The sequence below is a fragment of the Poecilia reticulata genome, linkage group LG10, assembly GCF_000633615.1.
Source record: "Poecilia reticulata strain Guanapo linkage group LG10, Guppy_female_1.0+MT, whole genome shotgun sequence".
NCBI classification, from domain to species: Eukaryota; Metazoa; Chordata; class Actinopteri; order Cyprinodontiformes; family Poeciliidae; genus Poecilia; species Poecilia reticulata.
In genome coordinates, this window is record NC_024340.1 from 13,294,170 (window position 1) to 13,307,305 (window position 13,136).

A 13,136-nucleotide genomic window follows, 5' to 3' on the forward strand; every position below is an offset into this window, starting at 1 on the left:
AGTGCTTTATAAGTCATAGACCTTGTGTTTCTGAGTCTGACTGACGTGCCCTTTAGCAGCGTGCTTTCTTAACTACTTCATACCTGCAGCAGCACTAGAACAGCCTTGTTTGTCCTCGCAGAGCTTTTGCTGCGGGTATCTGAGTTGCATTTCTTGTTGCCTTAGCTGCATCAGAGAAGGGCTAACAAGGTCAGCAGTCAAGGCTCTGAATGTTCTTTGTGTTGTGTTAATGCAAGCCCGCTCTCCACTTCTCTTTGTATCATGTGAATTTGTGTCAGCAATTTAAGCCACACTGTAAGTCGATGTGTTATGCAGAGAAAGGCTTTTATTTTCTTCCTGTGTGTTTCCGTTCACCTGGTCGTCCTGACAGTGACGGATGGATCGGGCTTCAGAACGAGAGCCTCATCTGCCGACATGCTTTTGCACATGCGCACTTACATCACCTATTTATAGCCGTATGAGTTCACGCATGTGAGGAGGGATATTATATCAGCTTTCTATTTTGGCATAGGATGACTTCTTAGTGGACCTCAAAGATGTGCCTCAACAGCTTCTGTTTGCATGCTCATGAGGTCAGAGTCTGACCAGCTTTGTGTGTGTTGCCAGGGGACACGCATCATGTGATGAAACCTGATCAAAGGTGGAAGGCGAAAAGCGAAAGCATACAAGCGATGACTTTCTGCTCAAAGGTCGTCACTCGCTTGTGTTTTGCTCAAAGTCAACCTGATTTCTCCACAGCGTCCGCTAACCCTGAACCCTAATCCAGAATTGAGTAACTCGGTGGTGCATGTTGCAGGAGGGGAGGCCACTATCTAGAATGCTAGTCAAGTCCAGACTACACAAATGCTGCTCCGCTGGCCTCTTCTGGTTTCCCATCATGAACCTTTCACAAGGTGTTTTTATTTTCAGAGGCAAATTCATTAGAAGCTGCCAGGACACTTAACGCTGCGCACATCTTAATGCTGTTGATTTCTCCGCCGAGCCTCAAGTTGCTGCCATGTCGTGGATAATAGCGGCGGCCAGATGATTAGAATTGGTTCAGCTTAAATTGGCTCTTAAATGAGAAAACTGTCGTCATTTAGAGTTACAGCCCATTTCATTCTCTCAACATCTAGTTAACATTTTGTTTGGTCATTATAGTGTGCGGGCGCTATGTAATTGGATCTATTTGATTTTAACTTTGTTTGATGGTAACATGTGACAGCTGCCGTTGCTCACTTTCCTGACGAGTTTGTTCTTTTGTGGAGTTTTAGAAGCAGCCTGATGTATTCTGTCATAAAGTGCTAATTATCTACTAACTACTTTATGTAAAGTGTCTTGCAAAAAACCAAAACATTAAACTTTGATGTGTCACAACCAGAACTCAATTCATTTTATTGTGAATTTATGCAGTAGGTCAACACAGCCATTCAAAAAAAGATTTTTTTTCCCCTTGAATAACAATCTGAAAAGTGTGGCATGCATTTGCATTCAGCCCTTTGAGTCAGTGACATTGTTTCTTTACTTTGTGACATCGTTCTGTATCTTAAGTTTGTATTATTTCGGTTTTTTGTTTAAATTTTAATCTTCAGGTTATTGTTTGAGTTGGTAGTATGCTTTGCAGAGCTCTCTTTAGATAATGTATCCCCTCTAAAAGTGTATTTCCTTTCATCATGCTTCTTCTGTTACTCTTAGATTCCTGCTCCTCAACAGCTGCTGTACTTGATTTATTCTGCCACCTGATTCACATTTCAGTAATCAGCCTTCCCAGAATTTATGCCTCTTTGTTTAGCAATTTCCTTGCCAGATCCTTGCATTGCCATGACTGTTTTCAACTCCGTTTCCCCCCATATTGCTTGATCTTATCTGTGGCATTGATGTTTTTGGATTTTATTTTTCTAATATTTTAACACAAGCTTTCATTTTTTAGTATTCCTGCCTTCCATCTCCTCCAACTATGTCCCCTCTACTCAATAAATGGTGGCACTGGAAGTCTTTTGTATATTTCTTTCTATCAGTTTTGCACTACTGAAGAGTGAAATTCTTTGCATTCTTCTTTGCTAAATAGCTTGAGCTCAGTCAGGTTGAATAGACACCATTCCTTTTCAGGTTTTGGCAGACATTTTCATTTGGATTTAGAATGAACTTTGACTGTGCCATTGTAAAACACAAATATGATTTGATTTAAAACATTCTGATTTAGATATGGCTTTATGCTGATGTCTTCCTGCAGGGGTGTCCAAAGTGGGTCCTCGAGGGCCGGCATCCTGCATGTCGGCCCTCCAGTTCTCTCCCTGGTTTAACGCACCTGGATCAAATAATGGCTCATTAGAGCATTGACATGCTGAAAAGATTGTTACTTCTACCAGGGAGAGAACTAAAACATGCAGGAGGCCGGTTCTCGAGCACCGACTTTGGACACCCCTGTCTTACTGGGAGGTTGAATAACTTAACAGGGTTTCTTCTACTATTTCCCCAAATCAACTTTGACCTGCTTCCATGCCCCTAAAAACGGGATCCCCACAGGATTATTCTGCCACGATTAAGTTTTCTCATTGAGATTGGATCAGCCTTTTGCATGTAAACCACAGTTCAGGTTTGTGCATCTATCACTAATGTGGATTATGACCAATTTTGATGATTTTGCAAATGAATACTTGCCTTAGGAAACAGACTTTGGATATTTCTTTTCATCATGAGTAAATAACAAGTTTACTATCATGAACTACTTGTGCTGGTTCGTATTACCAGACTGCAGTGCTGGTATCACATTGCACCACACTGGGCTGTTACTGTTGGTTAGCCTTGTGTCTATCTGGGCCAAGCTCAGTGCTGAGCCCTGGGGAAGAGAAACAGTTTCCTAGCCATCAGACCTTTGCAAAAATAGAGTTTCAGGGAAAGGGTTTCAGATAAAGGTTGTAAGGCACTTAATACAGACTTGGCTTCATCAATCTGAAAACATCTAAGTATTGTCTTCGATGCTTTTGTGAAATGCTGAGCTGCATAAACCAAACCCCTTTGAGCGTTTTTCAACTTTTGTGCTGACAGCAGCTCAGACATGATGAAATACATCAAACCTAAATCAATCAAATGTTTCCCAATGAGGCCAATAACTGCAATAATGTTCATGGAACTCAGATGTCTCCTGACCATATTTCCTTGAATAGCTCAGTTGAAGTGAGGAAACACTGCAAATAAAAATAACTGTAGGGTGACGTTTTGTGCAACAATATGGGATCTGGTGTTTGAGGGTTTCAGACAGAATGGTGAAAGTAATTTCATTCAGCCAATCTTGGGCAATATAAGTAACTGTCACTTTATTAAATCAAATTGTTGGGTACAAATACATTTAATTACAGCCAATATTCAGGTAAATAGAGCATGACAGCCTCAGTTCACTATCAGCAGATTTGTGTTTAGCCTAAAATTTGTTGCTGAATTAAATATGGAAATTTACATTTACCCATTAATTTCTTTCTACAGGAACCTGAAGAGCAGGGTGAGATTGCAGGCATGGTTATTATTCAACCTGTGTCTTTCTGCAGATAGATAAATGACCAGACTACATACTAAAAGTTTGATGTATTTCAACAATCTATTTGTGAATAAAGCAGTTTTCATTGCAATGTACAGTCTGTTATGGGAAAACGCCCTCTTTTGCAGCCTGACACATTTAATATTTGTAATGTAATCTCTCAAGGCTGACCTTCAGAACCTTCATATGTGGAATGCTGACTGCCTTTCAGGTCTATAAATAAACAGACGCCGGGAACAGATTACATAGCTTAAAACTGAATTTAATAAATCTCATTGTATTCCTGCTTTTTTAGTCCGTTACACTTGCAGGTAGAGCGAGCAGCTCTTCAGAGAGGAGAGGCAGGTTGCACTGCTATATTTATAGCCGCTCTGTTTCCATGCTAAGCTCTCACATGTTCTGCTGCATAGCGGCATATGCGGCATTCACCGCCACCGTGTGTCCTTCAGACAAGGAGCTCAGTGCCCTTCATGACTGCTGCATATCAGCAGATATGGACAACAAGGGAGGGAGGGCTGGGGAAATGAAAGGAGATGATGGGGGTGACACAGACCAGAGCAAAGTGGTGAGGGGTGATGGGAGGGAGACGGAAAAATAGAGCAAAGTTGAAGAAGGCAAAGTCAAGAAGAAGATGAAAAATCTGAGAGAAGAAGGAAAATGTAAAGAGAGATGAAGATCAGGCTGGGGCCTGTAGGAGATCCTCAGTTTGATCAAAATGGGCAATAAAAGGATTTCTATTTAAGGCAAAGTCTATATTATCTAACTTATTTCATTTTAAATGCACCTCTACCGCTAAAAAAATCTATACATTATTACTGATTTTATTTATACTGTAAATGTGTTGGTTTAGCTCTTTGAATTGCCTTTTTGAGGATATTTGCTACACAAATAATCTAGCCTTGGTTTGCCTGGCCGTAAAGTGAACATAAGGGGAAATGTTAAAATACTTTCTACCCTTAGTGAACATTCTCTTTGCACCTAATGTTACACTACAAAAAACATCAAAGCAGTATAATATTGACATTAATCACTAATTGGGCTATCAGCTGTTTAACGGACTAGCAGGATGCAGCATCAGGTGGTGATGCTGTTTGCTCTCTGCACGGATGAAGATTCACTAACCCCAACATGCTGGAAGCTTGAAATGGATGGCTACTTCTATTTTCTGAGTATTTTATTGGATTGTTAGATACCAAAAAGAAAACAGGTGATCCAACTTAAACTAACTGAATTAATTTGTTACAAGTAATCAAATTAGGTTTATCCAAGTAAATATATTATGTCTATTAAGTTGACATGTTGAACCAAACCTAAATAAAGCAGGTTTGACAAACTTAATACGATTACATGTGACAGATCACATAATTCCACCTCATTGATCCCAATACCAGTTACTATTTGGAGTTATGTGGTTTTGAAACTTTTTAAAACCTTTGTAATCAATCCAAATCTGAGTGTTATAAACTCATCAGGAGTTTTGAGTGGACCGAATGCATATGCTGACAGAACATGTTGAGTAACTTCTCAAAAAATTGACACTAGAAGATAACCACAAACTTAACAAGGCGAATAACTATGTTTTTTTTTTTAGGTTAGTTTTAAGGGATATCAAAAGACTGTGAAAATTGTCAGCACTCTTCACATTTATAAAGGTGGATGAAAACCAGCTCATTATCGACACATTTTGGACTGGCATGTAAAACTTAAAGCTGATGACAAAGTTTGGCATAAACCCACACATGAACTTAAAGTCTTTACAGGGATGTACAGGCAGGGATAGAAGTAAGAACATGGGTCTGACATAAAATTTAATTTGACCAGATTATAAAAACCAAAAGAAACAAAAATGTGCGGTAGGAGAAATTAGGGAGTAGTTAACAGGCGCAAAGAGAAAGAAAAGAGAAAAAACAGAGTGCATTAGAGGAAATGAAGACTGCAGCGGAGGCGAGAAGGAGCGCAGATGGTTAACTGAGATGCAATAGATGAGAAAGGGAACGAGAAGAGCATTGAAATGAGAGGAAGAGCATTAGGTAAGAGAGAAGAGTCGAGAGAAAGATAGAGGGAAGTGGACTCCATTCATCACTTAATGCGTTTTCTCCTTTTTCTTTAGAGTGCAGTGGCTGGAAGGCCTGCTCCGGTGCATTAGAATGCAGAGCCAGCTCCCTTTTTGTCAAGCAGTTGGCCTCCCCTCTCTCTCGCACTTTCTGTCTCTTTTTCCTTTTCGCACGTCCAGACTCCATGTGTGCGCCCACATGGGGACGCTATCACGCGAGTGTGCATCCCCGCATGTGTTGTGTTGCCGTGGGTCACTTGAGGACGACGCTTGAAGGCTGTGTCTTCCTCATTTTCTTCGCCATGTTGCTTGAGACGATTCACAGCTTTGAAGGAGAGCTTGCGGGTAATCAGTGGTGTTTATGCATATGGGTGTTCTGCACATGCAGGACCGCCGCGCTCATCATCTCCAAGGAGATGCAGGAGCCGAGACGACAAGCCAGCAAGGAGTAGTAACCCAAAACATGTCACTTACTCCAAGTCTGATTTTGTGTTTGGAAGAATGTGGCTGAATTGAGTCCTTAACAGTTTTTCTGCTGCTAAGAAACCCTGTAACCCTGTGCATCCGCCATTTATAAAATCTTTCTACGTGTTTAATCACAATGGCATCCCAGGTGTGTTTGGATCGGTGCTTCCGTGCTGAAGTATGTCAAATGGAGATTATGTTACAGCTGTGTGTTAAATTGCCATTTTTACTCAAGGTATTTGGTTTATCTGCTCTGTTTGGTCCATTCTTCTCCAGACATATCCAATAGTTTTTCCTTTCTGTCTCTGTTCTTTCTCTTCCTTACTGTCTCGTCTAGAATATTTTCCGTCATCACTTGCAACCATTCTCTTCTTCCATTTCACCACTCTGCTTTGTAGAAATGCTGTATTAAAAAGGGGAGAAATGAAGATTAGATTTTTGTTGTTTTTTTTAATCGGCTAGTAAGTTTGTTGCCCAGTAAACTTAAAATTGCTACATCACGTTTTCATTTAATGTTGGTACATATTTAATGAAAATGAAAGTTTTTACTGTTGCAAAAATAAAATAAAAAGACTTTGGGGAAGTTAAGTCAGACGTTTTGAGTATCATTTTTTGGATGTTTATGTAGAGAGCATAAAGATTTATGATGACCACCTCATCTGTTTACAAGTTATCGGATTTGTTATTAAGGAAAGTCCACTGCCAGAATAAAACGATAATCTGAGTTCAAGTTCAATGGTGATATTTTTGTGTTTAAACTCCTTAAACAGTTTTACTGATTTTGAAGTAGGCACACATCTTCCTTCTCTATTAAAGCTTTGAGTTTTGTTCTAATTGGAGCATTATATTGAGTATGGGAATATACTAGATATTTGTGCAGGTGCTAATGACAATTACACAATTTTATTTTGAACACTTAATGATTGATGAGTATAACAAACTACAACTGTAATGTATATAAAAGGTTTGCTGCCATTTTAAAAATCTTTTTGTTTTTACTTATTTTGGGTTTATATTGCCGATACATTTCTCATGGCTATTTCCTCGGTGGTAAGTCTCATCAATCAACATTGTATATAATTGTATCATGTATATCGGTTACTGCCAGCTATATATTAGGAGGTGCCAATAAGTGAAGGAAATGCAAGAAATTTAGGCAATTTGAAATTTCTAAGCTGAGAAACTCGCTTCTGAAGGATTATTTTTTAATGCACTTTCATTGGCATCAAACTTGTCTTCATATTTATTTTTGCTAAGTCCAAAAATGTTTCTGTACAAATACGGGAGCAGCAGGAAGGAGTTGCTAAGAAGGGCTTGAACCCCAATCCTAACTGCTCTTCTTCTGTTCCTTATTACATTTTTTTTATCATCAAAATACTTATGAAGCTTAGAGATATTTTTAGTCCAAACAAAACTTAAATTTTAATCTGAAAAGTAAAAATAAGTAATGCCTAATCAAAATGGATTCAGACACAAATCTAATAAACAATATTCCAACATTGGCTGTTTTCTAGGACTCTCTAGTAGCGTAGTTTATAGAACAAATTTTACCAAACGTATGTTTAACCTAGAAGCAGCAGTTATAACTTAGTGTCTAATACCATCTGTGTCCTGCGTCGGGTAGGATTCAGCTTCCCAGACTTACAGACACTCTGATGTCTGTGACTGGGACTAATCTTTAGTCTGGGGCTAATCTTTTTGGTGTCACTCTGTATTTAGTCCAACGTGACCTCACACCTACGCATAGAGTGACCAGGTGAACTGAGCCAATCAGTCTGTCAGTCGTCTCAAAAAGCTTGCTGTGCAAGTTGCAGCGATTACGCTTCTCCTGCAGAGGTTAATGAAAAGTTGAGCACAATCCCAACTCTTATTTTTATACTCTTTTTTTTTTCTCTATACTTGACATGAATGTGTCAAAACAATACATACAATGCGAGCACATGTTGCAAAATCCTACTCTTTGAAGCAAATGTAGTGCTTAAAATCAGATTTAAAGGATTTCCTTTGAGCTTGAAGGTTCAGTGGGAGAATTTTTTTTCCCACTTGGAGTTTTATTTGTAGTTATTTAAACAAAAGCATAACATGGATATAAGGGAACATCTCATATTTTCCTTGCTTGCTTATTGCTTAGCAGGTTGTTTATCATCCTAATGACAGAGACAAATTAGTAATCAAATTGGTGTTTCTGCTGTAGCTGTCTGGAGTGCTGTAATTAACAGTGTGTACAAACTGAGTGTTTGTGTGCGGATGAAGACTGTTAAAGGTTTGAATTGGCAAGCAGCCAGTGGTGGGAATTATAGTTCACCATAATAATTCCTGTTTGTAGACCCATTGAGTATGTGAAGCTGCAAAGTTGGATAGTAGTTTGTGCCGTTTTGTAAATTATATGTTTGTATCAGTTTGCAAAACACTGCCAGGAGAAAAAAAATGTTGTAATCTGAAAGTTTTGAAATGTAGAAAGTTTATAGACGGCTACTGAAAAGGAATCTAATTGCATTTTTAGTGCTAATATGCATCTAGCAACAAGTAGACAAAGAACTTTCCAAGACCAAAAGTAAACTAAGTTGCTACACAAGGCCCCCACTTAATCACCGGACAAATCATGTTTAGGGTTTAATACGATCTTGGTCAGTAAGAAATTCATTTTCTGTTTTAACAACTATCAAAAGAGACATTTTATATAAAGAATTTACATAACTGTTCTAAACCGTTGAGTTCATTAATTCACAAGTATCTTCAGTTTGACTGTATTTTTGCATAAAGCCAGAGTTGAGACTGGACTCTGAAGCTCTGACTGATTAACCCTCCTGTCTGGACCTGTACTGAGTGTTTTGACGCAGACTTGACCTTCTTAAAAAGAAACTCATGACCTCATCATTAAGCTGTATTCCTATACTTCGAGAAAATGTTTTTGTTTTTCTGTTTGTCACATTTACCGTTTTCTGCTTAGTTTTGAGTTTTTAATACTTGTGTCCTAATATATATATATTTTTTTCTTTTATAGCTTCCTTTTAAAGCTGTAAATCTCCCATCTCACCCAAACAAGGTTTCATTTTAATCTCTTTCCACTGACAGGAGGGTGTGTTCTCAGAAATTCAAAACATGCCCTGCACAGAGGTGACTTTGTATAGCATTAGATGCAGGTTGCAAATAAGTATTTCTTTCTCTTGAGCTGTATTTATAATTAAAAATGTCCAAATTAGCAAAAAATCCTTGGTGACGCATTGAACTTCCAGATACCTGAGCTCTTTATGCTTATGTAATTTAAATCACATGTCTCCGTGAAGCATGTAGCTCTAAATGTAGCTTCGGCTGAACTGTCTGGCCTCATTGGAGGTAAAGCCCTTAGAAGCCATGACATCAAAATCAGGTTAAAGATGAGCAGTCTGCAGGTTGTGTTCCATTTAACTAAAACCAAGTCAGCTGATAAGCCTCATTTAGACTGGAATGTCACACCTGCTAAACAGTATCAGAATGACGAAGCAAAAAAAAAAAAAGGTTAACATCAAAATTTGGTTTGGCAGTTGGATCTCCAGTCAACCAATTGCTGGTCTCAATGTTTCAGACGAGCATTGATGTAAAAAGTTACTGCTGTGCAATTGGCTTGACAACAGATGGCCCTGCCGTCTGTCTCCACATTAATAAGATACTGATGAGATGAGTCAGTCAGCACACACACTTTCCCTGCTGTGTCTGTGCCTGTATTTGACCATGTAGATGAAGAAGCTGCATATCTATTCAATATCTGTTCAATATCAGTTTTTGGTTTTAAACGTATACCTATTTGTTGGTGTGTGTGTGTGTGTGTGTGTGTGTGTGTGTGCGTGCGTGTGTGTGTGTCATTGCTCCCAGTCTCCTCTGTTCTGCTTCCTCTGAGACATCAGGGAACATCGCTGACTCACAATGTCCACTGCAACGCACACGCACACACACACACACACACGCGCACACAACAGCAATGAGAACAAGTGAAATACATGGACTGTCAAAAAGGCAATAGCTTTTTCTGATAGAAGATCCTCCACTTTTGATTGAATGCTGTGTGTTTTGAACATTGAGTCAAAGATGAGCACAGGTGTGAAAAATATCACTTGTGTGCGGTTGTGTCTATATGCGGAGAGGATTAGCCCTGAGCATATAGATTTGATGGCATGGTGGGATTCTGCAGTCAGCCCCTTCCACTTGAATGCATCATCTGCTCTCATTATGTATTTAGTAGATGCCACATTAGATGATAAAACTGCATTTTGGATAAGAGGGTTGAATATGTCTAATCTCTAATCTTTGACCTTAAAATGGATGAAGAGATTGGATTGAATTTCTAAGCTTGATTGGGTCTGAAACTCAAAAGTCAAGTCATTTTCCAAACAGTTACAAATAAGTGCTATCAGGTTGTGCTAAGAATGCTCTTTGGTGGACATTGCTACAGAGTTAAGAACATGCAAAATATGTTTCTTTTTAGTTTCGGTGTGGTGTTTAAAATTAAGTCAGAGTGGGCAGAAAATACTTAAAAGCAAACATCATTTTCAGTCGTATGTTGAGACATGTCGGCAATTTGTTCAGGCTGTGAGACAGTGAGTGAGAGCAAGACTCTCGGGAACAGTAAAATTGCTCCGTTGTATTCTTTGAAACTTTCAACCTTTGTAACTCAATTTCTGATGAATTTGAATGAAGGGAATGAACTACATTGTCAAGCAAAAGCATAGAGAGACTGTTGTTTTAGAAATGCTAATGTTTTACAGTTACTGCTTTCTCTAACCCCCCACACACACTTTGACAAGTGCTCTACTGTTTAGGAAAAGAACTAATGATCCCTCACAGCAAAAAAAAAAAAAAAAAAAGTTGAATAAATCTTTAATTAACCCCTCTTGTGCATTTTTCCGAACCTAATATTTAACAGCACTCAGTTGAAAATTTGTCAACTTTAGTTTTTGTTTTCCGCCATTCGATTCATGTTTTATTTTATTTTTTTACAATTTTCTTCAGGCAATGAATGCAGATGACGAACTGGAAGATGTGCATCCTTGACTTTTTTAGATTTAATATAAACAAATGAATCCTCTTAACCTGTTTTATTAACCTCTAATTTAAGATTATCCCTAATCTGTGGAAATGATCATGTCAAGTGGCATATAGTTTCTCTTACCAAAGACTAACGGCTACAATCAAAGTGGTTCACCAATCTAATTTACAAGTAATGTTATCTTTGAAATGTCTAAAATCTTGTTAAAAAGTATAGTTTGTAATGGCCCATTACATTTTAATAAAGTTGGACGAGGCTTTTAATTAGATTTATGTAACTTGGATTGGGAGTACTTTCACCCAAAATGACTCTGTGTGATGGGACAGAAAAATTCTCTGCTCAGCTGGTTCTCCATAGAAGTACATCTGAAAATATGTAAGTGCAGAAATGTCAGAGGTGAGATGTGAAGTAGCTGCTGACTGCCTTTAATGTTTTATGTTGTTGCAGTTAGTGTTCAGGAATGTGTGTGCACGTGCGTGTGTATCTGTGTGTGTTTGTTAGACTGGGCTCTCTCTGTCCCTGGAAAATGCCGTTGCTGTTTCTTCCGTTGCTGTGTATTTTAATGCAGAAGTGATTACACAGCTCCATGGTGCATTTGGGAGTTTGGAAGGGATGCTGATGTGCATATGTGGAGAACAGCAGCGACCAATGCTGTCAACAAGAAGACTTCTTACCAGCTGCTTAGCACACAGAGTTGGTGCAGAGTGAATCTATGATGTGTGTTGGGCTTTTGAGCGTCGTATTGTTTATTTAATAAAATCTCAGCTTGCGAGATATTAGAATCGATGGGAGATAGAGAAAGTTATGGCCTTGGACAAAGGCTAAGCAACACACTGTAAAGGCAGCTCAAACAGAATTGATGATGAACTCCTATGTTTGAGTGTAATGATAAAATCAGAATGTGTCTTCATCAACATCGAGGTTTAGTTGAAATTTAGAACGTTTCCCCCACAAAAAAATCTGCTAAGCTGATTCTTTGGGTCGCTAAGACAGTCGACCAGCAGCTCACCGTGTTTTTGTGTCAACACATATTAAAAGTGAGAGTTGGACTCCGCCAAGGCTGCCCTTTGTCACCGATTCTGTTCATTACCTTCATGGACAGAATTTCTAGGTGCAGCCGAGGTGTTGAGGGGATCCATCTTGGTGGCCTTAGGATCGCATCTCTGCTTTTTGCGGATGATGTGGTCCTGTTGGCTTCATCAGACCGTGATCTGCAGCTCTCACTGGAGCGGTTCGCAGCCGAGTGTGAAGCGGCCGGGATGAGGCTCGGTGCCTCCAAATCCAAGGTCATGGTCTTGAGCTGGAAAAGGGTAGAGTGCCTTCTCCGGGTCAGGGGGGTCGTCCTGCTTCAAGTGGAGGAGTTTAAGTATCTGGGGATCTTGTTCACGAATGAGGGAAGAAGGGAGCGGGAGATCGACAGGCGGATTGGGGCAGTGTCTACTGTGAAGCGGACGTTGTACCGGTCCGTCGTGGTGAAGAGAGAGCTGAGCCAAAAAGCAAAGCTCTCGATTTACCGGTCGATCTACGTTCCCACCCTCATCTATGGTCATGAGCTTTGGGTCATGACCGAAAGAACGAGATCACGGATACAAGCGGCCGAAATGAGTTTCCGCCGCAGGGTGGCTGGGCTCTCCCTTAGAGATAGGGTGAGAAGCTCGGTCATCCGGGAGGGACTCAGAGTAGAGCTGATGCTCCTCCACGTCGAGAGGAGCCAGTTGAGGTGGCTCGGGCATCTGGTAAGGATGCCTCCTGGACGCTTCCCTGGTGAGGTGTTCTGGGCACGTCCCACCGGGAGGAGGCCTCGGGGAAGAACCAGGACATGCTGGAGGGACTATGTCTCTCGGCTGGCCTGGGAACGCCTTGGGGTTCCTGGAGGAGCTGGAAGAAGTGGCTGGGGAGAGGGAAGTTTGGGGCTCCCTTCTGAAGCTGCTGCCCCCGCAACCCGACCCCGGATAAGCGGAAGAAAATGGATGGATGGATGAACATATTAAAAGTTACAAAACTTCACTAAATATGTTAAAGAAAGCTGTTCACCTACATGTCAATGTCCTTACAGGACCATCACCCTTCTTGTTTTCAAG

General features: G+C 40.0%; 1 protein-coding gene across 1 annotated transcript in view; it reads left to right on the forward strand.

Moving 5' to 3' along the window:
- ppargc1b (peroxisome proliferator-activated receptor gamma, coactivator 1 beta) overlaps window positions 1-13,136 on the forward strand; it is a 111,857-nt gene that overhangs the window by 41,287 nt on the left and 57,434 nt on the right. The window lies entirely within an intron of this gene.